This window comes from Rhincodon typus, chromosome 4 (genome assembly GCF_021869965.1).
Source record: "Rhincodon typus isolate 14 chromosome 4, sRhiTyp1.1, whole genome shotgun sequence".
NCBI lineage: Eukaryota > Metazoa > Chordata > Chondrichthyes > Orectolobiformes > Rhincodontidae > Rhincodon > Rhincodon typus.
The window spans coordinates 33,698,196-33,723,828 of NC_063335.1; the positions used below are offsets into that span (position 1 = coordinate 33,698,196).

The window sequence follows — 25,633 nt, forward strand, 5'->3', positions numbered from 1 at the left end:
GGTGTCTGACCCTCCTCATCGGCTTTCAGTGGTGTCTGACCCTCCTCATCAGCCTTCAGTGGTGTCTGACCCTTCTCATCGGCCTTCAGTGGTGTTGGAAAATGAGATAGTCTGCTCTCCCAATGTTTTGTCACTCTCTAGTATTTCCCTGGCCAGAATTACTTACCATTCCAGCCACAACGCACCTCCACTCTGACAAATTGCCAGCAGGCTTTAATCACTGCAGGGTAGTTTGAAGCAATGCTAGCCACTCACAGTATTAACCCTTCCCTAATGAGTCCATTCATTCCAACAGCACAGTTGGCTTTGACTAGCCCCTGATATCAGAGAAATAAACAGACAGTGTAAAACTGGTGTGCTGCTGGCATTTCAATCACTAGGCAACAGTGAATTGTGTCTCACAATCACTCAAACTGTTTGTTGATAGTAGCATGATATGCTGTAATTCACAATCTAGTTTCCAGTGAAGCAGTCTACAGGAGAGCTGTCACTTTCTTTTACATCTCACTTAGATACCGAAATAAAATGAAAATATCCAAGCAGTGAATTTGTCAGTAAGAGTGGCAGGCAGATATGCTTGTTTGAAGCGTGAGTTTCATTTCTATTGCCAATCATTTCTTTTACCACTTTTCTTTTTGGCAATTAGTTCTATCACTGTAAGCAGCCGAGATCTGAATGCTCAACAGTCATCTTTTTTTATTCACTAATGGGATGTGGGCATTACTGGCTGGATCAGCATTGACTGCCCGCCCCTTTTTGTGCTGATGAACTGCGTTATTGCACTGCCGCAGTTCAATCAGTGTAGACAGACCCACAATGCTCTTCAAAAGGGAGCTCCAGGATTTTGACCCAGTGACACTGAAAGAGCAACAATGGTGAGTGGCTTGGAGGGGAATCTGCAGAGGGTGGTGTTCCCATGTCTCTGCTGCCCTTGTCCTTCTAGATGGACGTGGTCATGGGTTTAGAAGGTGCGTCTAAAATGATGCCTTGGTGATTTCCTGCAGTGAACCTTGTAGCTGATGGTGTATTGGTGGTGGAGGGAATAAGTGCTTGTGGATGTGAATTATTATGAGTGGGGCTGAAGGGGGGAAAGGAGAACATCTCATCCCCTATAATGCGCAATTAGTCAGATTCTTTCTGATTGATGCAGTGGGGTGGCATTTCAGATTGGAATGGGTAGCCAGTGGAATCTGATGGTGCTAACAGTGGGCATCATGGGTAGCCATAGTCAGGGAAAAAGGAGAGAAGTCCGGGACAGAGCAAGTTCAATACTCTGGATTCATAAGGAAACAAAACAAAATTACCCAGCCATTCTCAATCCAAGCCTTTTCCCACCTGTTTAATCTCAGGTAGGGAGAGTCATGATGGCTTCACTGTACAAGACTTTGCTTAGAATTACAGTCAGGCCCCAAACATTCCTGATCTAAAAAAAAACTATAATTCTGCTTCTTTCCAAGGGGTTTCTTGATCATCTGCTCAAGAAAGGTTCAAATTTCAATTAATATACGACTGTGGGATTGTCAGAGGCAAGATGGTGTTTCCATTTTAACTGGGTTTAAATTGGTTTGACTGAACCAAAAGAGCTTGTTGTTCTTCATCAAGTTTCATTGAAACAGTTCTCAGATAATAACTGAATAAATAAGCTAATTTCTTTGTACCTGATAAAATTAATTCCTGAGGAAGACCCTGCAAGGATTTTAACCCTATCCACCTATCAGAAACCAGTCAGATACAACGTGATCAATTGTCAATCCTCACCTGCTCTGAAGCCCCGGAAATGGATAAACTCCAAAGGGGCTAAAAATACCCTTTCACCAACACCCTCACCACCCCCACAACCTCTCCTTACCACCACACCGTCACCCATTCCCACACCCACACTCATTTCCATACCCTCACCCATACCAACATCTTCACCTTCACCCACACCCACACACACATAGACACACATGCAGACACACTGACACCCACACATGCAGTCACACACACACCCACACACACCCACATACACACACACAGACGCACACACGCAGACCAATACACACACAGACGCACACATTCAGATGCAGAGACACACACACCTACACACACACAGACACACACCCACAAAACACTGGTAGGCAGTGACACGTTGGGTGCCACAGGGTCCAGTGCTGGGACCCCAGCTGTTCACAATATATATTAATGATTCAGATGAAGGAATTGAATGCACTATCTCCAAATTTGCAGATGACAGTAAGCTGGGTGGCCGTGTGTGCTGTTAGGAGGATGCTAAGAGGCTGCAGGGTGACTTGGACAGACTGGCTGAGTGGGCAAGTACTTGACAAATGCAATATGATGTGGATAGATGTGAGGTTATCCACTTTAGTGGCAAAAACAGGAGTGTATGTTATTATCTGAATGGTGGCAGTTTAGGAAAAGGTGAGGTACAATGAGACCTGGGTGTCATGATGGAACAGTTACTGAAGGTTGGGATGCAGGTGCAGCAGGCAGCGAGGAAAGCTAATGGCATAGGGAGAGCCTTCATAGCCTTCATAGTGAGAGGATTTGACTATCGGAGTAAGGATGTCTTCCTGCAGTTATACAGGGCCTTCATGAGAGCACACCTTGGGTATTGTATGCAGTTTTGGTCTCTTATTCTGAGGAAGGACATTCTTGCTATTGAGCGAGTCCAGTGAAAGTTCACCAGACTGATTCCCAGGATGACAAGACTGACATATGAAGAAAGATTGGACTGACTGGGCTTGTACTCACTGATATTTAGAAGAATGAGAGGGATTCTCATAGAAACATATAAAACCCTGATGGGACTGGACAGGCTAGATATGGGAAGAATGTTCCTGATGTTGGGGAAGTCCAGAACTAGGGTTCACAGTCTAAGAATTAGCAGTAAGCCATTTTGGACTGAGATGAGGAAGAATTGCCTCACTCAGAGAGTTGTGAAACCTGTGGAATTCTCTCCCACACGAAGCTGTTGGAGCTAGTTCATTAGATATAAACAAGAGGGAACTGGACGTGGCCCTTGCGGCTAAAGAGATCAAGGGGAATGGGGAGAGTGTGGGAGTGAGATACTGAGATTGCATTATCAGCCATGATCATATTGAATGGTGGTGCAGACTCAAAGGGCCAAATGGCATACTCCTGCATCTATTTCCTATGTTTCTATGACACAAAGACTCACACACACTCACACACACACACACTGACACACTCACACACTCACACACTCACACACTCAAACTCTCACACACACAAACTCACAAACACACACACTCACACACACACACACACACACTCTCTCTCACACTCACACTCTCTCTCTCTCTCTCACACACACACACACACACACACAGAAACAGACAAACACACACTGACACACAGAAACAGACACACACACACACACACCAGACTCACACCCACAAACACTCACACAACCACACATACAGACACACGCACACAGACACACACATACACACACACACAGAAACAGACAGACACACACTGACTCACACAGACACTCACACCAACACGCATACAGAAACACACACACACACCCATACACACACAGAAACACACATACACAGAAACAGACACACACACATGCAGAGACTCTCACACACAAACACACGCACACACACACACACACACAGAAACAGACGGACACACACACACAGAAACAGACAGATGCACACTGACTCACAAAGACACTCACACACAGACACAGACACACACACACACACACACACACACACAGAAACAGATGGACACACACTGACACAGATACACGCACACTCACAGAAACAGACAGACACACACTGACAAACAGACTCTCTCTCTCACCAAACACACACACTCACACACAAATACACAGACTCACACGCAGACCCATAGACACACCCACACCCCCAGACTCCACAATTCTGCCTCACTCCAAGATTTTTCTTGTAGATAAATCTCTGGACCACAAGTCTTCCACATTCTTCACTTTTTTTTTAAGTACTGTTAAGTTTCTGTTTTGTTTTTGTGGTAATTAAGTCTGCTAACTAAAATAGAAACCAAATGATACAAATAAAGAAAAGATGAAACGAGTAACTATGTGAAGTAATATCAAAAGCTAGCTGTGTTAAAATTAGTTTCTGTCACTGAGCTGAGACAGTAAAATTATTTTCTGATATCTTGGATCTAAGTGCAAAAGCTAGTTTTTAAATTGGATTAAACTTTTTTGTCCGATCAAATTAACGTCAGATTCCAATGTTTTGATTTAAGAATCAACCATTGAATACAGCATGGGCCTATCAGCCCATCATGCCCATGCTGGTCCTCTAAAGGAGCAATTTCCCTTGTACCACACCCCCAACTTCTTCTTTTCAGATCATCATCCAATTCCCTCTTGAAAGCTTTGATTGAAGCTTCCTCCAACTCTCTGTCTGGCAGTGTATTCCAGATCCTAACCATTTGCTGCATTTAAAAAATGGCACATCATAGCACCTTTGCATCTTTTGACAGTTATCACAAATCTGTGCCCTCTGGTTTTCAATCTTCCCACCAATGGGAACAGCTTTTCCCTCTCTGCTTTGTCCAGACTCCTCATGATTTCATAATATCAAACCTCCTCTCAGCCTCCTCATTTCCAAGGAAAACAATCCCAATCTCTCCAATCTCTGCAGGTAACTGATATTTCTCACAATTGGAACCATTCTCGTTGAATATTTCTGCATTCTCTTCAATGCCTTCACATTGTTCCTAAAGTGTGTTACCAAAATTGGACACGATGTTCTAGATGAGGCCAAGCCACTATCTTATTCAGGTTTAACATAACTTCTTTGCTTTTGTACACAGCGCCCTAATTAATAAAAACAAGGAAGCTGTACAATTTATTAAGTGAGCTCCCAACCTGCCCAGCTCAATGAATTATGCATATTCACACCTAGGTTCCTCTACTCCAAGATTCCCTTTAGAATTGTACCCTTTATTTTAAGTTGCATTTGAATTGCTTTCATAAAATAAATCATTTCTCACTTCACCACATTATCTTCCATCCATCATTTGTCCAACCATTTCTGTCAACCTTCCTATCTCCTTTGAAGTTTTACGCTGTCCTCCTTACAGTTCACAGTACTTCCTTCCTGAACACCAAGGTCTAGGCCATTGATGTTTACCAGGAATAATCGTGGTTCCTCACACTGAAACTCCCCTAAAAACCTGAAATTACAAACAAAAAGTGCTGGAGAATCTCAGCAGCTCTGGCAGCATCTGTGAAGAAAGAACGTTTCAAATCCCTCTTGAAAGGAGTAAGTATGTGAAGTAATATCACATCTTACTGAAATAAAACCACAGAAACCATGCACGGAATTGTAAGTATTAATGTTGCTATACATCATTGGACTGACTGACTCTGAGTAGAGGTTACCATGGGTGCAAAGCAATGTTTTATCTGATTGCACTTCCTGAGTATCTAGGCCATCATATCTTACACTGTTCGAAGATCATCTACATCTCTGAAATTCCTTATAGCCAGTTTAGACAGACACCTAATAGTAAGCAGACAGCTTAAATAAACTTGTTATGATAAAAAAAAGCAGAAATCATTTTGCAGTTGCGCAGGTTATTGTGAACAGTCTACACTTCCATAAATTATAGTTAATTGCATTAAAAATTTTACTTATCATGACTGCAGTAATGTAAAACATTTACTAATGTGAATAAAAGGAATGACTGATACAATGTTTTTCACGAAACAGTATATTTGTGTGTATATGTAAAATAAAGATCACAACTTGGTTTCCAAACTGTGCTCAATTAGTCAGCCTCAGCCTGAGGCATTTAGAGTCATGCTGCATGGATATGGACTCTTCATTACAATGCCTGGGAAATCACAGAATCCCTACAGTGTGGAAACAGGCCCTTCAGCCCAACAAGTGCACACCGACCCTCAGAGCATCCCACCCAGACCCATCCCCCTACAACTCACCTAATCTACATATCCCTGAAGACTATGGGCAGTTTAGCACGGCCAATCCACCTAACCTGCACATCTTTGGACTGTGGGAGGAAACCCACGCAGACACAGGGAGAACGTGCAAACTCCACACAGACAGTCACCCGAAGTTGGAATCAAACCCTGATCCCTGGCACTGTGAGGCAGTAGTGCTAACCACTGAGCCACCATGTCACCGTCCAACTAGTCCACACTGACCATAGTTCCCAAACTAAACTAGTCCTACCTGCCTGCGCTTAGCCCATATCCCTTCAGACCTTTCCTATTCATGTACTTATCCAAATGTCTTTTAAACGTAACTGTACCTGCATCCGCCACTTTCTCTGGCAGCTCATTCTACACACGAACCACTCTGTGTGTAAAAAAAATTGCCTCTCATGTCCATTTTAAAACTTTTCTCCTCTCACCTTAAAAATATGCCCACTAGTTTTGAACTCCCCCACGTTGGGGAAAAGACCTTTGCTAAAAACCTTATCTATGCCCCTCATGATTTGATAAACTTAACCTCAGCCACTCCAACTAGAGGATGGGAAGGATGAATAGATCAGTGGCTTCTACTCATGACCAAGTGAGCCCTGCTGAAATATCTAGTGAAGGCCGTTATCCAGCCCTGTGTGATAGGACCATATAAGAATAACCTTCTGACACTCAACAAAAGGAGTTTGGAAAGCAATCACATTGTTGTCTCCTTATGACTAAAGATAAACATTCTGTAATTAAAGTGCATAAACCCCCTCATGACATACAATTAGTTCAAGAATAGATGAAAAGCATGAAGTGATATGTAAACATAGCTAACATTCTCATTTGGATATCTGTGCCTTCTATGAACAGTAATATCTCTTTTACCGTGTTCTACCAAACAGAAAATAAATCCCTAATATAAAATAACTCTATTTTATCTACACTGCCTTTGAAAATGGAGTCTATTAGAGGTATGTCATACATAATTTAAAAGGCATTGTTCTATTCCTAATTATATAAAATACCTCTCTCGCAATGATTGTAAACATTTCTGAATAGGACTTTTGCTGAATTTATCAGTATTTGTGTTTCGACCATAGTTTTAATGTTTTTCACAAGTTGAATGTACATGTAAGAATGCAGTACATTTAAAGGAAATTGTGAATTTGTTTTGATCTACAGAGCTTAAATTCTAAATATCTGTCTATAAAAGAAACCTAGCCAGTTTATTTCTTTGTGTTGCTTATGGCAAGACAGCTGCGGGTTTATTTGTTGGCTTCAAGAGCAGAAAAGGTCAATTTCAATCATGTTTGTAATAGCTCATTTTAGACAACTATGTGCTGCTCTGCTTACAAAACACATTACAGTGAAATATGCAATTACTACAACTCAGTTTCCTGCCGCAGAAATATTGCAGCATTATAGCATTACAAAAATAGAATGACATGCATAATGAAAGATTCCAAGATTCACCCAAGGCATTTATTCTCTTCACCTAAATGTTCTCCGTGGTAGCAGAATATCCATTAAGAGCTACTATGAATTATGGTTACCTAGCAACAGCGGGGAGCTTGTAACAGCAGCCAAGAATGAAATGGATGACTGACAAAATGAATTTTCTCTGTGCATTAGGCTGTTGAAACTGTCTTTTCTTGTGGAACATAAACTGCATTTATTTGTCTCATGCATTTTTTATTAGAAAATTATTTGAGTTCCAGGGGCTTGAATCGTTTTGCTACAGGAGATATTTGATTTTAATGTGTTTTACTAAAACGAGTAATAAAAAGGGTTTGGTTGAAAGTAATGGAAAATCTGAAAGCAGTGAACCATTTTCTGTAGTTTTTCAACAAGGAATGAAAAACACAAATTATACATTTCATGTTTCTTGAATACCTGAATGAAAGTATCGAGACAATTCAGACATCAATGGATCACTTGCAGGTGGGGATATTTAAATCACATTTTAAATAAAGACACTGGTATTACATGCAGCAATAGAGAGAACCAACACAATCTTTTATTAACAACTAGATACTTTAGTGCAAAAGAGAGTACCAATCATTTTTTAAATATAGATTTGTTATTTTATCATTACATATAATAAAAGGCAGCTAATTGCGGTGTAAAGTCAGGACTTTGTTCATTCTACAATTCAGCAAATACGCAGCTTTTTATACACCACCTCTGATTGTGGAGCTTTTGTTTTATAAAGCAGTTAAGACAACATATTGTGCATTATTCTAGTTTTCTGAGACAAAAATAACAAATCACTGCATAAATTATCACACAAAGCAAGGGTAACAGTTTATGTAAGATTTTGTAATTCCCAAATCCATTAATATGTGCATTCAAGGTGTTTGTGGCTACACTCAGAAGATGAGAGCAATTACATTTTTAAACAATCTGTTTGTCTCAGCCCTTTACTTTTTGAGAAAAAAATTCTTTAGTTCTTGTGATCAGATTGCCAGATTGTTGAAACCGTTTTTCTCTTGCAATACAATCAATAATATCCAGTTGATTAAATGCAAAAAGAATGTATATTTTAAAACAGGTAAAACAAAAGACATTCTAAAAGACATTTAATTAGTTATTTTATTTTGAATCATCATTATCAGCAAACAGATAATAGATATGCAGATTTTTGATGATCTTTTTTATGAACAAAACAGAGGTTTTCACTTTTCAACAGTGTCGATCTGTTATGGAAATGCAGGGAGATTTGAAGTAGAAAGCTCATAACTTAAGTAAAATCACAGTTACATTTTTACAAAAATCAGCTCAGTGAGTAAAATAAAAAGGGATGGATTGAACAAATTAATAAATTTCAAAGAGGGTAAGACCCCTGGTTCAGATGGATTGCATCTACATATTTGGAAAGAGATAGTAGGAACTGCCGATGCTGGAGAATCTGAGATAACAAGGTGTAGAGCTGGATGAACACAGCAGGCCAAGCAGCATCAGAGGAGCAGGAAAGCTGACGTTTCGGGTTTAAACTTTCTGAAGAAGGGTCTGGACCCGAAACGTCAGCTTTCCTGCTCCTCTGATGCTGCTTGGCGTGCTGTGTTCATCCAGCTCTACACCTTGTTATCACATATTTGGAAAGATTCTCAGGAAGAGATAGCATTAGCAGTATTACACGTGTCTAATAATTCATTAGAAGGAGGCGCAGCACCAGAGGACTGGTAGACAGTGAATGAAATTCCTATATTTGAGGAGGGTCACAGACTTGCCTTGCAAATTATAAATCAGTCATCTCCACATTGGTAATGGGAATATAACAAAATCCCTACCAAAGTAGAGATCAGAAAATCATGTAGAAAAAGAGAAAAATAACAATAAACAGTCAGCACAGATTTCAAAAGGGAACATTTTGCATGAACAGCATTATTGAAATTTTTTGAGGCTGAAACAGAGAGTGGGTGGGTAGCAATGCAGTATATATGGTTTATCTGGATCTACATTATTATAAATCACATGACACCATCTTATAGTCTAACAGGTTTATTTGAAAACACAAGCTTTCAGAGCCTTACTCCTCCTTCAGGTGTTAGTGAGAGAGGTAGTATCAGACACAGAATTTAAAAGTAAAAGATCAGAGGGTGACACCATTGATAAGGATGTATTAAACAAACCTAAGATGTTGTTAAATCTTTAATCAGTTAGAAGGTTTTAATTGATTAATCTGGATATGTAAATCCCCAAATTCCTTTCAAGTCATGGTCCTGAGAGTACTAAAGGTTTTATCAGTGTAAAGAAGAGGTGACATTTTAGGTCAGACAATGCACGTTAGGTGTGAGACCTTGTTTAGAATCTGTTTGTGGTTTATTTTGGATTCAGACTGGTTTTATTTCTAAAATAGGAATTTATGAAACGCCACATTGACTGTCTATAAACTGTGTGCTTTTGAACAAAATAGAATGTATCTGCAAATATAAATTCACCCCATAGAATCACGTGTTTGTGTGTGAGTGTGTGTGCGCGTGCATGTGAGTGTGTGTGTGTGTGCGTGTGCGCGTGTTAGCGTGTTAGTGTGTGTGTGAGTATGAATAGTGTGGTGGGGTCGGCTATAGTGCGACATGAACCCAAGATCCCGGTTGAGGCCGTCCTCATGGGTACGGAACTTGGTTATCAGCCTTTGCTCAGTGACTCTGCGTTGTTGTGTATCCTGAAGTTCATCTTGGAGGACATTTACCCGAAGATCCGAGGCCGCAGCGATCAAGGCATCTGTGGAGAGAAATCAGAGTTAACGTTTCAGGTTGAGTGACCCTTCCTCAGAACTGGTGATAGACAGGAAAATGTTGGTTTGAGCTTCCAGTTGCCATCCACTTTAACACACCACCCTGTTCCCTGGCCAACATCTCTGTCTCTGGCTTGCTGCAATGTTTTAGCGAAGCTCAGCACTAGCTGGAAGATCAATACCGCATTTTCCACTTGGGGACCCTGCAACCCTCTGGACTGAATATCAAGTTCAATAATTTTAGATCCTGAACTCTGCCATGCCCCAGCCCTCTACCCCACACACCAGGCCTTGTTATCATATAGTCTGCCATTACGCACTACCTATTGTTAGTCACTAACAGTGCCCATTAACAGGTATTCATCCATCTAGCAAGATCGTTATCCATTCCTTTGTCTGTCTAACTGCTGTGTTCTCTATTTGGGCTCTATCCCCACCAATCATTTACTCCTTACCAGAGACAACAAGGTGTAGAGCTGGACGAACACAGCAGGCCAAGCAGCATCATAAGAGCAGGAAGGCTGACGTTTCGGGCCTAGACCCTTCATCAGAAATTTCTAATTTTTCAAAATAACAAATAAGTGTCAGCTTGAACTAAAGTAGAGGGTTTTCTTTCCAAAACTGGGACAAATCAGCTGGGAAACTTGTTCTTAGCATGCTTCCTTCCAACTGAACCAGATAAAATAAACGCCTTCTCAACACTCGCCATTGTTCAAAAACCCTGCTGAATAGCAAGGAGTTATTACCAATCATGTGATTTACAGAAAGCCTTTTACTTTAAAAATCTCCAATGTCCACAGCGAACCCTCAATGACCTCATTTAGAGAAACCGCTCCTCATTTGTCTACAAAACTTAAATTAACTATTTTTCCCACAATCCTTCATGACCTAAGTCCAAGCAATGTTAAAAATAGAGTATTTTCGTAGCACATTGCACTGAACAATTTTGTGATGCATGCTTTAACTGTCCCCAATGAACAATAAAGCTCTTAAAGTCTGCATTTGTGTGTTGCACAGAGCTAGGACACCACCCCCACCCTCTGAAGATGAGTCCACTGCCAACCTTTCATTCTTGTTTTATCTTACCAATATTTAGGAATCAATGTTAGCAAAAAGATGTAAGCAGTCACTCACATGTATTGTACCTGATGGTGAAATTGCAATGGGAGGTAACTTTAGGGAAGTAATTAACAATGGGGAAGGGAACTGTCTGTTATTCTTAACAAAACAGGACATATTATAGGTATTGAGATTGTCAGGCAGCCTCTGTGGAGAGTAACAGAATTAACAGCAGAGTGTGACTGTGGAATTTGGAGCAACCCAACGTCAGAACCAAACAGACAGAGGTTCCCGGTTTCTTTTTGCTGCCTGTGAGACAACTCAGCAAGTTGCCAGGACTGGCCTCCAAATTGGTCTCTTAGTCTTCAGCTCTTGAGATTGCTGGTCAGTGAGAGCGCCAGCTCTGGTGGTGTTCTGATCCCATCTGATGTTATTATTGGACATGATGAAATCTAGTTTGCTCGATCATATTCATATTCACTGTAGAAATTCACTATGGCCCCTAAGATAGCACCTTCCAAATCATTCACTGCTATCATGTCGAGGGACAAAACAGCAGATACATGGGAACATCACCAACTGCAAGTCCCTCTCCAAGCCCCTGAGAGGAGTCATTCTGGACTTGAAACATTAACTCTGTTTTTCTCTCTCCTCAGATGCTGCCAGATTTGCTACGTTTCTTTAGTATTTTCTGTGTTTATTTCAGATTTCCAGCATCTGCTGTATTTTCCTTTTACTTCTGGTCTGGAATGTTTAGTAAATTCCTTTCACGGAGGTAACCTATTTTCAACCATTCTGAACTAGCTTCTGCCTTTCTCAGGAACAACTATTCTAAAAGTCCAGCTACAGCCGAGAATCCTGCAGAAGTGTCCAAACTGAAATTAAACAAAAAACCTTTTTTTATCCTAGGTTGTGGGTGTTACCCTTAAACAAAAGAGAAAACAAAAGTCCTGACCCTCTACACTGGAGCCAAAGCACCACTGTTTGTTTTGTTCATTTATAAAATTCTCCCTGTGTAAATAAAAACCCATTACTCTCATACCATGTTTTAAAAGAAATTATCATGGCTACAGGAACACTTACAAGTTAATCATTAAACCCCTTCAGAGTGACAGAATACTAATATGCCACGAGTTGAGGTTCAAAAATAAATGATATTGAAATATATATAGATCACATCCCATACATCATATTAACATCACAGGGAGAAATGGACATGACTGAGACAGGTCAGGAACCATGGGACCCCCCTCAATATGAATGCGTCGTTGGAGGCACAGATCTAAAACCAATATGGGCAGCAGTGCTGGTCCACTCAGACTGGGAGGGAAACCCCTCTGAGTGATTTATTTGGGCTGTGTACATGGCTCCCCATCCAGAGAATGAATCTTCCAGTTCTGATACCAGCCTAATCCTGTCCCAGGTAAGCTGTGTGGGTCTGTCCGTGCAAAACATGGAGGGAAGGGTAAGATTGCAAACCGCAATATTCTAGCAACGTCACTAAATCAGCTCTAATTTGGGCTTTTTGGAAGCCTACCTCCATGGCGCAGAAGTTGACCAACTTCCAACCTACCTCAGGGAAATAGTCCTGGCAGTAGGGAGCAGGACCGTGGCTCCTACCATCACCATCCCTGCCACAAATCATTATAGACCTGGGAGGATACAGACCTGGAGAATATGGACCTGGAGGATACAGTTCTGGACGGTATGGACCTGGAGGATACAGTTCTGGAGGATATGGACCTGGAGGATATAGACCTGTGAAGGTGCCACCCTTGAAGCATGTCAGGTCCTTGATTTTCATCCAATTATGGAAACAGTTGGAGCTGCAGCAAGTTTTAAGGAAATGCAGAGTTAGAGAAAGTGGAAATGAGGGAAGGAACAAAAGAGTGGAAAGCAGGAGCAATTAAATGACAAATGGAGAAATACAAGGCAAAGGAGTTGGTAATGGAAAATGTAGATAACTAAATGCTGAAAATACTTAGGGTGATGGCTAATTCACCTCCAAAAGCCAGGAACGCGCCTGGGAAAATTCACACAGCAAATAACCAGGAGAAACAATTCCATGACTTTAGATCTGATGGAATTTTTATGGGATTTTCCTGTAGATGTAGTAGGTTGGTTCTGTCTCGCACTTGCTGCTGATGGGATCTACTGTGAATGGTAGCAGGCAGCAAACTTGGACAATACAGGGTGTGGGGAGGATCAGAAAGTGGGGCTACGAGGTGAGGAGGAAAAATAACTGGAGAGGTGAAGGCCTGGCAAGCAAGGCTAGTGAGGTCAGGGTCTGAGGGGTGACGTTGCCGCATCTGGGATGGGTGCTGTGGGCATGGGGATTGAGGTGAGGCTGCAAAGTGGGAGGGATAGGGACTGCAGTGTCAGGGTAGAGAGGATGCAAAATGGGAGGGAAATGGGCGGCAGTGTCAGGGTAGAGAGGATGCAAAGTGGGAGGGATAGGGACTGCAGTGTCAGGGCAGAGAGTATGCAAAGTGGGAGGGATAGGATCTGCAGTGTCAGGGTAGAGAGGCTGCAAAAATGGATCAGCAAGCTACTGCAAAGGGAAGCTGCAAAAGGGAGGAAAGGGCTGTAGATGGGAGTGGGGTGTAGATGGTGGGGAAAGGTACTGCAATGGGGAGTGAGGGGCAGTGAGTTGGGAAAGTGTCTGAAAAAGGACGAGAGGGGGCTGCAAAAAGGAGAGAATAGTTTTAAGCTGTCCAGTAAAGTAACACTATCTGTCAGCTGAATAATGAATTCCTCGCAAATGATTGTTAAATCTTTAGCTTAAGGTTCAGATCAAATCAGATTTCAGCTCAGATTTTATTTATTGTCACAGGTCCCCGAGTATAAGAGGGCAGGAGCACAGGGTTACCACTCTCCAGCACTAAGCATGGATTCAGGAGCTACTCTGTGGGACACATGCAGTAAATACTATCACAGTGGGAAAATATGTAAATCGGATAATTTAATATTGAACAGTTTTATTCCACAAAGATTTCCTTTTATGTGTTCAAAGCATCTTACACACTGTGAATTAATCGAGGTACATTGGCTGTGTTAGAGACAAACCATTTAGCTGTGAACCCACCGGTCTGAGGAACGCCTATTTATGGTAATAGGTTTTTGCCTGAAGTAATTATCCATCAGTTATTTAATTTTAAAATTATTTGCCGTTATGTTCCTTTTATTTTCTAAGTTTAAGTATTGTGTTCTCTCAGAAATTAACATTGTCATAGAGTCATAGAGTCACAGAACACAGAAACGGACCCTCAATCCAACTCATACTCACCTACCAGACATCCCCTAGTCCCCTTTGCCACCATTTGGCCCATTTCCCCCTAAACCTTTTCTATTCATGTACTCATCCAGATGCCTTTTAAATATTGTAATTGTACCAGCCTCCACCACCTCCTCTGGCAGCTTGTTCCACACACGCACCACCTTCAGTGTTAAAAAATTACCCCTCAAATCTTTTTTAAATCTTTCCCCTCTCACCTTAAACTTATGCTGTCCAGTTATGGACTCCCCCAACCTAGGAAAAAGACCCTCCCTATTCATCCTATCCATGCCCCTCATGACTTTATATATCTCTATAAGGTACCCCTCAGTCTCTGACGCTCCAGGGAGAAAAGCCCTAGCCTATTCAAACTCTCCCAAGAGATCAAACCCTCCAGTTCCAGTAACATTCCTAAGAATCTTTTCTACACCCTGTCAAGTTTAACAACATCCTTCCTCTGGAAGGACAACTAGAATTGAATGCAGTATTCCAAAAGTGGCCTCACCAATGCACTGTACAGACGCAACATGACATCCCAACTCAATGCACTGACCAAGGAAGGAAAGCATATCAAATGCTCTTGTGAGTTTACATTTTTTTTATTCATTCACGGGACTTGGGTGTTGCTGGCTGGGTCAGTATTTATTTCCCATCATTAATTGCCCAGAGGGCAGTTAAGAGTCAACCACATTGTTGTGTGTCTGGAGCCACATGTAGACCAGATCAGGTAAGGATGGCAGTTTCCTTCCCTAAACCACGTTAGTGAAGTAGATGGACTTTTCCAATAATCAACAATGGATTCATGGCGATCATTAGACTCTCAATTCCAGATATTTTGTATTGAGTTCAAATCCAATCATCTGCCATGGCAGGAATCAAACTTGGGTCCCCAGACTTTAGCTGAGTTTCTGGATTAACAGTTCAGCAAGTATACCACAAGGCTATTGCGTTCCCTAAATTTAATGGAGTGGTGATGATTACTGAAGATATTGATCAATTCTTCTAATTCCACTTCTGTGTGTGAGTCCAAATCCCTGTATGTCAACATAAATTACAGAGGGTATTGTTAGTATGTAATTGCATTATCTAATGAAGGAGGAAGTGAGAATGAAGGAGAAGCCCCTGAAAACTAAATATAGCTGCCTATAAATCAAAAAGTAGACATGGAAAAATCTCAAGATAAATCTTTGGGGAACAATAATTTACAAAAAGCTAGGTCAAGCGATGGTGCAAGTAATAATTACCACAGAAGCTGTCAGAAAAAAGTGGAACTGATGAAATATGATGTAAAATTGTTGAACTCACTTTTGAGTCTGAAGCTTATAAAATGCCTCATCAGAAGGCGAGATGTTGTTCCTTGAGCTTTCATGAGCTTCATTTGAATAGTTTTGGAGAACAAGGATAAAGAGATCAGAATCTCTTTCTCTCTCTTCAGGTACTGTCTGATCTGCAGACAATTTCAAACATTTTCTGTCTGTTTCAGTGTTCCAGCATGCACAGGTCTTTTGTTTTAGGCTTCTGTTATTTTGACTCTCCTTGGGTAATCGATGGTTTTGGCAGAGAATTGGAGATAATGGATGGCTGTCTCATAACAATACAGCAGCATTAATGATAATTCAGAAAAGTCATAAAGATGTTACTTACCGAAAACAATTCAGTAATACATTTCAAATTTTCGCTTGCTAGCATATGGCTAAAACTTGCCACTATATATTGCAAAGTTTTTTATTACATAAACATTTGAACTATCCAATCTTTTGAATTAAACAAAGAAATAAAATTGGATTTTTATGTAAGAGAAATAAATTATCAGGTAATTAAACAACTTTGAATTTATCTATATACAATATATAGTGTCTAATCAGTGAGGGACCAGTTGAACATTGCAAATTATTTCAATAAGTTAACTCTTCCATTAAAAAAAATTGCAAAATGGAATATATTAAACATTTATCTGTATTTTTGTTCCTTAAAACCATGAGCCCCCTCCCAGCCTCCTCACCCTTCTGCCGCAGCATTGATGCGTTTGGTTTGAAAGAATTCTTGAGAATTCCAAAGGCTTTAACAATATTTGTCCTCTGATAGTTGTACCTTTCTTCAAGTGCCCACATTCCACTGAATTTCATCTACATTTAATGTTCTGCACACCCATTGATATTCTCCTTGCTCAGGCCTATAATTGAGCAAAGTCTGAGTCCTGACAACTATTCAACCAGTTCATAATCATTTCGAGCTGATTTACCCCGGGGCATAAAAATAAGTCCTCTTGAATATCCTTTGCTCAGAATCTGGTTTATGCCTGTTACATATAATGTCTATTGCACAGCAAACTCATATGAGAGGTGATCTAAAATTATATAATTTTCTATTGATACAGAAATATTGTAAGAAATCACAAATAAGTTTTATTCTCCATCCCAACTGCAAACAATTTAAGGTTGATAAAAGTAGATTAGTAAATGATTCATGATTTACACTTATAGCTGTTTAATACCTGTTTTCAAACAGAATTAACTGACTGTGATTGGGTTTTTAATATGCATCGTATGTTTCTTATAAGTGAGCTTTAGTGAATTTTAAATGCAATACAATGTATTGATCAGATCAACTACATCAGAGAAATATAATTATGGTCACACACAAAATTTCAATGTATTGTGGTAATAGTTTCACTGCCTCTTGCCAAGACACATTTTGGCAAGCTGAAAATAAACAGAAATAAGAGAATAATTTTCTATTCTTTTGGAACTTCCCTGTTAGACTATCACCCCAATATAGTATGCTAAATGAAAAACAATATTATTAAAATTAAATTCTTAATAATTTGATACAATAATTTGGCAAACGTATTTTACATCAGTGATGCAAAGTCTAGAGTTCAATACTCCAGCTAATGTCCACTCTTAATATTACAGAGTGGAGCATACATTAAGCAGCAGGAGGGACCCTCAAATAACACTAAAGGAGTCATCCACTACTTTAATAAAAACCAAAGAATTGTGGATGCTGGAAATTTGAAACAAAAACAGAAATTGCTGGAGAAACTCAGCAGGTCTGGCAGCATCTGTGCTGAGGAAGAGAGTTAACGTTTCGGGTCCAGTGACCCTTCCTCAGAACTGAAGAACGGTTACTGAACCCGTTCTGAAGAAGGGTCACTAGACCCAAACCATTAAGTCTGTCTTCTCTCCATAGATGCTGCCAGACCTGCAGAGTTTCTCCATCAACTACTTACTAGTTAGTTGCTGATTGAATTTTGTTTTGGCTTTTGATGCAAAGATCCAAATTTTTTTGTAGTTCTTTTTAAGTTTGCAATGTCTACATGCAGTTCCTTAGCTGGTGTTGAAAGACAGTTTTTTGACTTCAAGAATTCTGTGTGAGCATTATCATTCAAAAATCCAATGTAAACAGAATAATACATAGTTTTGACAATACTCAATGGTGAAATGAGAAACCAGTGGATCCCAGACCTGGCTGCAGAAGTAGGAATGCCGCTTGGAATACAGTGTGAGTGGGAGAAAGAACAGAACCCTGAGAGGAGGACATTCTTCCAGAAAAGAAAAGAGTAGGAAAAGAAGGGCTTCAGTAAGAGGCTGTATCCATCTAGGCCATTCAGGGAGCAATTCTCCCATCTGAAGCTCAGCAAGGAGTCTGTGGAATGACTGTTTCACTAAGAAATGTAGCCTGTTGTCCACATTTCAAACAATGGGAGAAGTTAGCCATGCATGCACTTATTATGTTCTATTCAGAAGCATTCCAATTTAGCCGCCAATACATAATTCTGTCAGTGGCAAAGATGTTCTCTGCTTTAATGCAGCAGTCACATGAAATTATTGCAAACTCCAAAATTAGATTATTTAATTTTTGACCGTTATACCATTAAATGACAATTGCTGCTTGAGAATATTGGAAGATGCATTATCATAGATATATGTGACTGTTCAGTTTTCTGTCATTCTCACTAATTAATTTGTGCTTCACAAAATCACCCCACAGGAAAATTGCACACAGCTGCCGTATTGATTGACAGTTTTTAAAATTTGGAAAAAATAACTTTGTAAACTCATTGAATCCGAAAATGGAAAATTTACAACCTCCCCCTCCCAACCACCTTTTCGACTGTCCTCATTAAAAATAATGGCAAGAGTCTATTAAATATAGATGTTCAGGTCAACTTTTCCTGACAGTAATCCATTTACAGGAACTGTTTGCTCAATGGATCAAATGAACCAATATTTTGCAATGATATTTGCATTTTTTCACATTGATACCGATTTTACATTATTTTACACAGATTTTGAATTTCCTTCAGGAAGGATGTTGCATTTTTCAGTGGATAAATCTGAGCTCACAAAAGAAATAGTGAGGTAAACAGTTATAATTTAAGGCACACTTTGGTCAAAGAAGAAATTGCCTTTGATGTCAATGTATTTGATGGAATGAAGCTGCTGAGTTAAAACTGGTATTCCAGTTCGAGGTACAGTATTTTTGTGATGCTTTGAGTTGTTTTAATCAGAAGTGAATAATATGCGTTTTAATACCATTAGGAATTAGACTGTCTTTTTCTAAATCCATTTCAACTCCACCCCAGTTAATCCCCTTCATTGGGAGTCATGGTGGTTAAGTAAAGGAGGAGAATCCCATTATGTTTTATTATATCCCTTATATCCATTATATCCCTTTTCTGAAGAAGGGTCTAGGCCTGAAACGTCAGCCTTTCTGCTCCTCTGATGCTGCTTGGCCTGCTGTGTTCATCCAGCTCTACACCTTGTTATCTCCCATTATGTTGCTGTTCCTCCAGCCCAACATTTTAGATGTCTTATTTGAGGCAGGGGAAGATTGTCTGCTCCATAACAGATGAAAGCCTGAGATAAGATTCATTGTCTTACCTTGGTGATGTCATCCAGAAGTCATTCTAATTATGTATCCAACAATGTCTCACATGGTTTCTGGTCTGCCAGTATTTGCAGTAAAGGCACTTCGATTCCAGGAGCATTGATTGCTACCTGGAATTTAAACCAACCTTCTATTTTCTAGTGACAGCAACTCCTATGTTGTTCTTCCATTGAATTGCCTTGGAATATTTTTCTATGTTAATTGTGCTATATAAATGCAAATTCTTATTATTAAACCCTTTTGCAACCTTTCGACTAGTCCCGATAATCTGGGTTCTTATAATTCAAGTGTTCTTTCCTGTAACTATTTTAAATACATTTATTTTTAATTACTTTTGTCAGTATTTTAATTAGTGTGTCCCTAACATGTCTTCTGATCCTGACATATCCCTGGAGTGGCCTTCTGTTCAAAGCAATTTATTACTTTGTAATCTTAAGATGATGGCATTAGCTGCAGGTCAGAAAAATGAATTAATATTGTGTTTCTATGTGAATAAAAAATTAGCTTATAGCTGTATAAGGTGTGTTAAATGTAGCTGGTAGCCTGCAGTAGGAAAGTAGAAAAACTCCTATTAAAGACACAGGTTCAAAACCAATAACTTCTCATTGAATGTTACTGTTAGGTTAAAAAGAAAGGAGTTAAATTGATCTTTTTGCTGTCCAATAAAATTAGTTATGGAAAGCCAGCTTCCTGTTTTCCATCTCTTCTGATTATTTCTGGTCATCAGTTGTGTTTTTGGATATTAATTGATATGCTGAACTAAGTCTGTTTAAGTGATTTCTGCCTTATTTTTGGTGTTTATTAATATTTCAGATGCCTTGGAGTTACATTTATTTGAAGGCTGCAAAAGTTAATCCTGGCTGGGTGTTTTTAGTAATGAGTTGTTGTTGAGTCACGAGCAGCTATGCAGAGTGGTGAACCAAACCTTTAATTTCTCACAGCCTGCAGAACTTCCATCCTTCCAACAGTAACAATCTATATTCACACCTTGAACGTAATACAATGTTGCAAAGTGATTCATAGGCACATTATAAAGGGAAGTTAAACACCTATTTCTATAAGGTGATACAAGGAAAAATTACCAAAATCTTGGTTAAAAGAGAGAAGTTTTAATGATTGCCTTGAATGAGGAAGGAGAAGCACTAAGTCAGAGCTTTAGGGAGGGAATTCCTGAGCTTAGGGCCTTGGACCTGAAAGCATAACCACAAATGATGTCTGACCTATTCAGTTTGGGGATTCTCTAGAGGCCAGTATTAGATGTGTGCAGATATTTCAGGTGGTGAAGAGACTGGAGAAGATTACAGAAATCGAGAGGGTGAGGCCATGAAAGGGTTTGAAAACTGCATGAGAACTTCAAAATCAATTAGTTATTTGACCAGGAACCAATGTAGGCCAGTGAGTAGAGGGGTGAAGGGTGAAACATGTTCCAAATAAGGACAGGAGCAGCAGAGTTGTGGATCAGATGAGGTTTACTGATGATAGAATGTTCCCCAGTGCTGTTAGGCAGCAGTGCTAACCATTGTGCCGTTAACATATGATTTTGGAATTGTGATTCAGGATTGAATTTAATTGTGTAAAACAACTGTTTTAAATGTCGGTAAGTATTTTATAGACCTTATTTATGCATCACCCCATTTAGTGGTAAATACTCGTCAGTATATATTCATCAAGATATAAAAGCTGGGTGGGAGGGTGAGCTGTGAGGAGGAAGCAGAGATGCTTCAGTGCGATTTGGACATGTTGAGTGAATGGGCACATGCATGGTAGATGAAGTGTAAGTTAGATAAATATGAAGTTATCCATTTTGGTAACAAAAACAGAAAGGCTGATTATTAACTAAAAGGTAACAGACTGGAAAAGAGGAAGATATGAGACCTGGGTGTCCTCATACAACAGTCACTGAAAATAAATGTGGAGTTGCAGCAGGTGGTGAAGAAAGCAAATGCTGTGTTGGTCTTCATAGATTTGAGTACAGGAGCAGGCATGTCTTGCTGCAATTGTACAGGTCCTTAGTGAGACCACACCTGGAGTGTTGTATGCAGTTTTGATCTCCTCAGCTGAGGAAGAATGTTCTGGCACTGAAGGGAGTGTAACAAAAATTTACCAGACTTATTCTGGGGATGGCAGGACTGATTTGTGATGAGAGACTGGATAGTTCAGGACTATATTCATTGCAGTTTAGAAGAATAAGGGAGGATCTCATAGAAAACAATAAAATTCTGGCAGGACTACACAGGGTGAACAGAGGAAGGATGTTCCCAATGGCCAAGGAGTCCAGACCAGGGGTAACAATTTAAGGATAAGGGGTAAGCCATTTAGGATTGAGATGAGAAGAAATGTCTTCATCCAGAGAGTGGGGAGCCTGTGGAATTCTCTGCCACAAAAAGTCATCAAGGACAAGCATTGAATGTATTCAAGAAGGAATTAGATATAGTTCTTAGGGTTAAAGGGATCAAAGGGTCTTGGGGAGAAAACAGGATCAAGATACTGAGTTGGGTGATCAGCCATGATCATGCTGAATGGTGGAGCCGGCTCAAAGGGCTGAATGGCCTAGTCCTGCTCCTGGTTTCTATTTTTCTGTGTTCCCAAAAGTATGAGAGTCAAAAGGGAAATGAGTTTTTTTTTCAGTCACGTTCTACTAGGATCATCACAATAAAGTATTTTCATTTTCATATTTCACTCTCAGACTTTCTTGACTTTCGCCTCTCTTAACATTTTCATCAATGAAGTAGCAACCTGAATGGATCTAAAGACACTGTACTAGGAACTAATGTGTTTTGGCAGAAAAAAGATAATTATTGTAAGTAGATAACCATCCAGAAACATTTAAGGATGCACTTTGCTGTTTAATCTATGTTGGACACTGCATTCCAATAAATTATGGATAATCATGAGCAATCCCATATTTATTCTGTACCGTAGGTATGTCATCTTTTTGTCCTTACTATACAAGTTTTCAATTCTGTAATACAACAACACTATTATTCCTTCCAATTAAATTTTCAATTGTGTATTATGGTGATGCGATGTTAAATTCTGCTAAAAAGCAATACAATATCTCTGTATTGTTTGCTTGGGGTTCCCCACACTTTTGTAATCAGAATGGTGGTTTTCCACCTCCCTTAGATGAAATAGAGAATTGCTTCCATTCTGCGGCATGCCTGCGCGTTTCCTGCAAAGTTGATGCTTTCTCACTTTTCACGACTACATTCACAATGCACATCCCTTTCCCCTGCACTTGTTGCTGCAGACTTAAGAAATCTTCCTGCCAAATTTCTGGTTTATATTATGTATCTCCTGATCTCGTCACAGTTTCAAAATTCTTTTCTCTTCTTCTTTTGAACTCTGTCTTCTTGAATGCAGTTCTGGTTGCCACACTATCAGGAGAACATGGATTTTTTGGACAGAAGGTTTACCAGGATGTTGCCTGATCTGGAGGGTTTTAGTTATGAGGAAAGATTGGATAAACTTGGATTGTTTTCACTGGAAAGATGGAGGCTGAAGGGCATCTGATAAAGGTCTACAAAATTATGAGAGACACAGATAGGGTGGATAGTCAGAGGCTTTTTCACAGGCTGGAAAAGTTAACTGTGAGAGGACATAGGTTCAAAGTGAGAGGGGGAAAGTTTAGAGAAGACGTGCAGGGAAAATGTTTCACACAGAGGTTAGTGGGTGCCTGGAATGCCTTGAATCGAGCTGAGCTTACCGATGCTCCTTCTCTCAGCACTCTATAACAGCCAAGTGTGACAGGATTGTTTACTTCCTTACTGGCCCACACTACTTCTCCTTTGCACCTTACAAGCTCCATGGTGTAGGTTTGTAACCTGGAGTAATGCTATTGCCCTGCAATTGCTTTCTCGTGATCTGCTGACGATTTGTACAAGCACATGTAACTGCTGATTGACTATGTATTCCTAAAGTGGTAAACTCACTTGTCTTTTAAAAATGTTTCTTTAGTACCAGTATGATTTTTTTTCCGCCATTATTACCTCGAGGTATTTAAGGAACATTGAAAATGATGCTGTGCATGCTGTAGCATTCACCACTCCCAGCTAATGGCTGGTGTAAAGTTCTGCAACCAATACTCATTTCTGTTCCGTGTCTGAAGGCCTGCTTGGTTAACAGTGGTAACTGATAAACCACTAATTCACCTTAACAAGAAGAGGCACTTGTCTTAACAAAAAGATGTAGCTTATTTCATGAGCATAACAGGTACAGGTTATGTCAGCGAATGAAACATAATTACTAAGACTATCAGCAGCCAGGGGTGACATGTCTGACCCAAGACAATATGATATCATCTGATTCGGTAGTTACTGACATTAACCCTTTCAGACCCATTACATCATGCAGCAGCAACCTGTTTTATTATAACCACATTCGAGTGATATGTGTTGTATTGACTGGGCTTTAACCTGATGTACCTGCACATTTGAAATATTTAACAAAGATTTGATAACAAGTTTATATTAAAGTACACAATGATGCCATTGAAAAATCTCTTTAAAAGGACTATACTACTTCAGACATTCTAGCCTTTAGAGCAGGAATCAATATCAGAAATGTATGATTCGTATTATATACTGCTGGACTCCCCTATTAGGCTTTGAGGTCTGGCTCTGTAATTGTTAACATTGTGGGGAGAGGTAAATCACTAATGCAGGAACATTAACTGCATACTCCAATCACTTTCTGCTTGAAAAATATACAAGTATATAGTGATGGGACACATGGGCCAAATGGGCTCCTTCTGCCCTATAATAATTCCATAGTTTTGTGAATCTATGGATAGTTTTAAACAGTTAAGTAATAATCAGTTCCAATCCAAAATATAGAAACTGTTCATTTACAGGTGAGCCAAGTGTTCACAGCAGTAAGACCTTGTGCCTTGTATCTTTCTGGGTTCACAATGATTCCCTGGAATGTTACAGTTTTAAAAAATTTTGTTGTAAGAGCATGTAATTATTACCTCATCCTAATGTCAATTTTCACATTTGGAATGTTGAGAAATATTGTGCAGACAGTATCAGTTGCCTAAATACAGTAATCAAGTTATTAAATGCAATTAGTTTAATTTATTAAACTTTAAATGCAACACTAGCTTCCTCTAAAATATTGTCCAAAGAAATATGAACCAGATTATCTATGGCCAGCAAGGTGGCAAACCGGAAAATCATGTTGTGTTTTATTAATTAAAAACTTATGTTGAATTTTAGAATAAAGTATATGAATATAGATCTGTAATGTTTACAGCTTACAGTGTGACCATACATAACAGCTTATTCGCCTTTGTGTGATGTCAAAGTTCCATGATTTTTAATTTTCTCTTAAGAACAATTGCTGCTCATTGCTGCACTGATATACCTTTATTCCATCCACAAATACACAATTTTTTACTGTAATGACATATATGTTGATTTTTCACTCTATCAGCCTTGTGACCTTGACAGTTGAATGCCAATTTATTGACAGTTGTGTATTCTGAAGTTGAACTTGAAAAGAACTAGTTCAAGTATGTTCAGTGCTCAAATCCTGTCTGACCATCGCAGATGCATTGTCAGGCGTTTCTCTTGTACCATTCAGTCACAATAGGCATGTTTAAGAGTTCCCTTCAGTGGTCCACATTTCCTCTCTCAGATAAAGTCTGTTTTTTTTAAAGGAAAGGTAGTTTTTTTTGTTTTAAGCAAGCACATCAGTTTTATCAATCTTTAAACAATGGAACCCTGTCTTTGTTGCTGATCTATCATGTATCTGTTCAAACCACATGTTAGGGATTTAACGACCTATTATTTTAACTGCTTTCTGAGAAGACTGTTGTCATTATATATTCCAGCAGTTAAGCTGGTTATATTTTTGTCTCTCAAAAGATGGCAACATTCATTTAATGGCATACAGTTTTTCAATTTCACGGTTGAATGCCCTCTTGATAAAGACTGAAATCATATAGTGAAAAAAAATCAATGCAGTCGTTTCATTGGATTTTGGAGAACTGAAAATTCAAAAAGACAACTTTAGGTTTCCCTTCTCACAGTTAAATTGCATAAAATTAACAGGGGCTCACAATTTTTGGTCCATTTTAAATTCAAGTAGACAGAGTTAAACTTTTTAAACAACATGTGTAGTTGTTGGTACAAAAACAGAAATTGCTGGAGAACCTCAGCAGGTCTGGCAGCATTTGCGAGACAAAACAGAGTTAATGTTGCAGGTC

The 25,633-nt window shown here is 39.5% G+C and overlaps 1 protein-coding gene across 1 annotated transcript in view; it reads left to right on the top strand.

Moving 5' to 3' along the window:
* LOC109931929 (thymocyte selection-associated high mobility group box protein TOX) overlaps positions 1–25,633 on the top strand; it is a 90,903-nt gene that overhangs the window by 6,140 nt on the left and 59,130 nt on the right. The window lies entirely within an intron of this gene.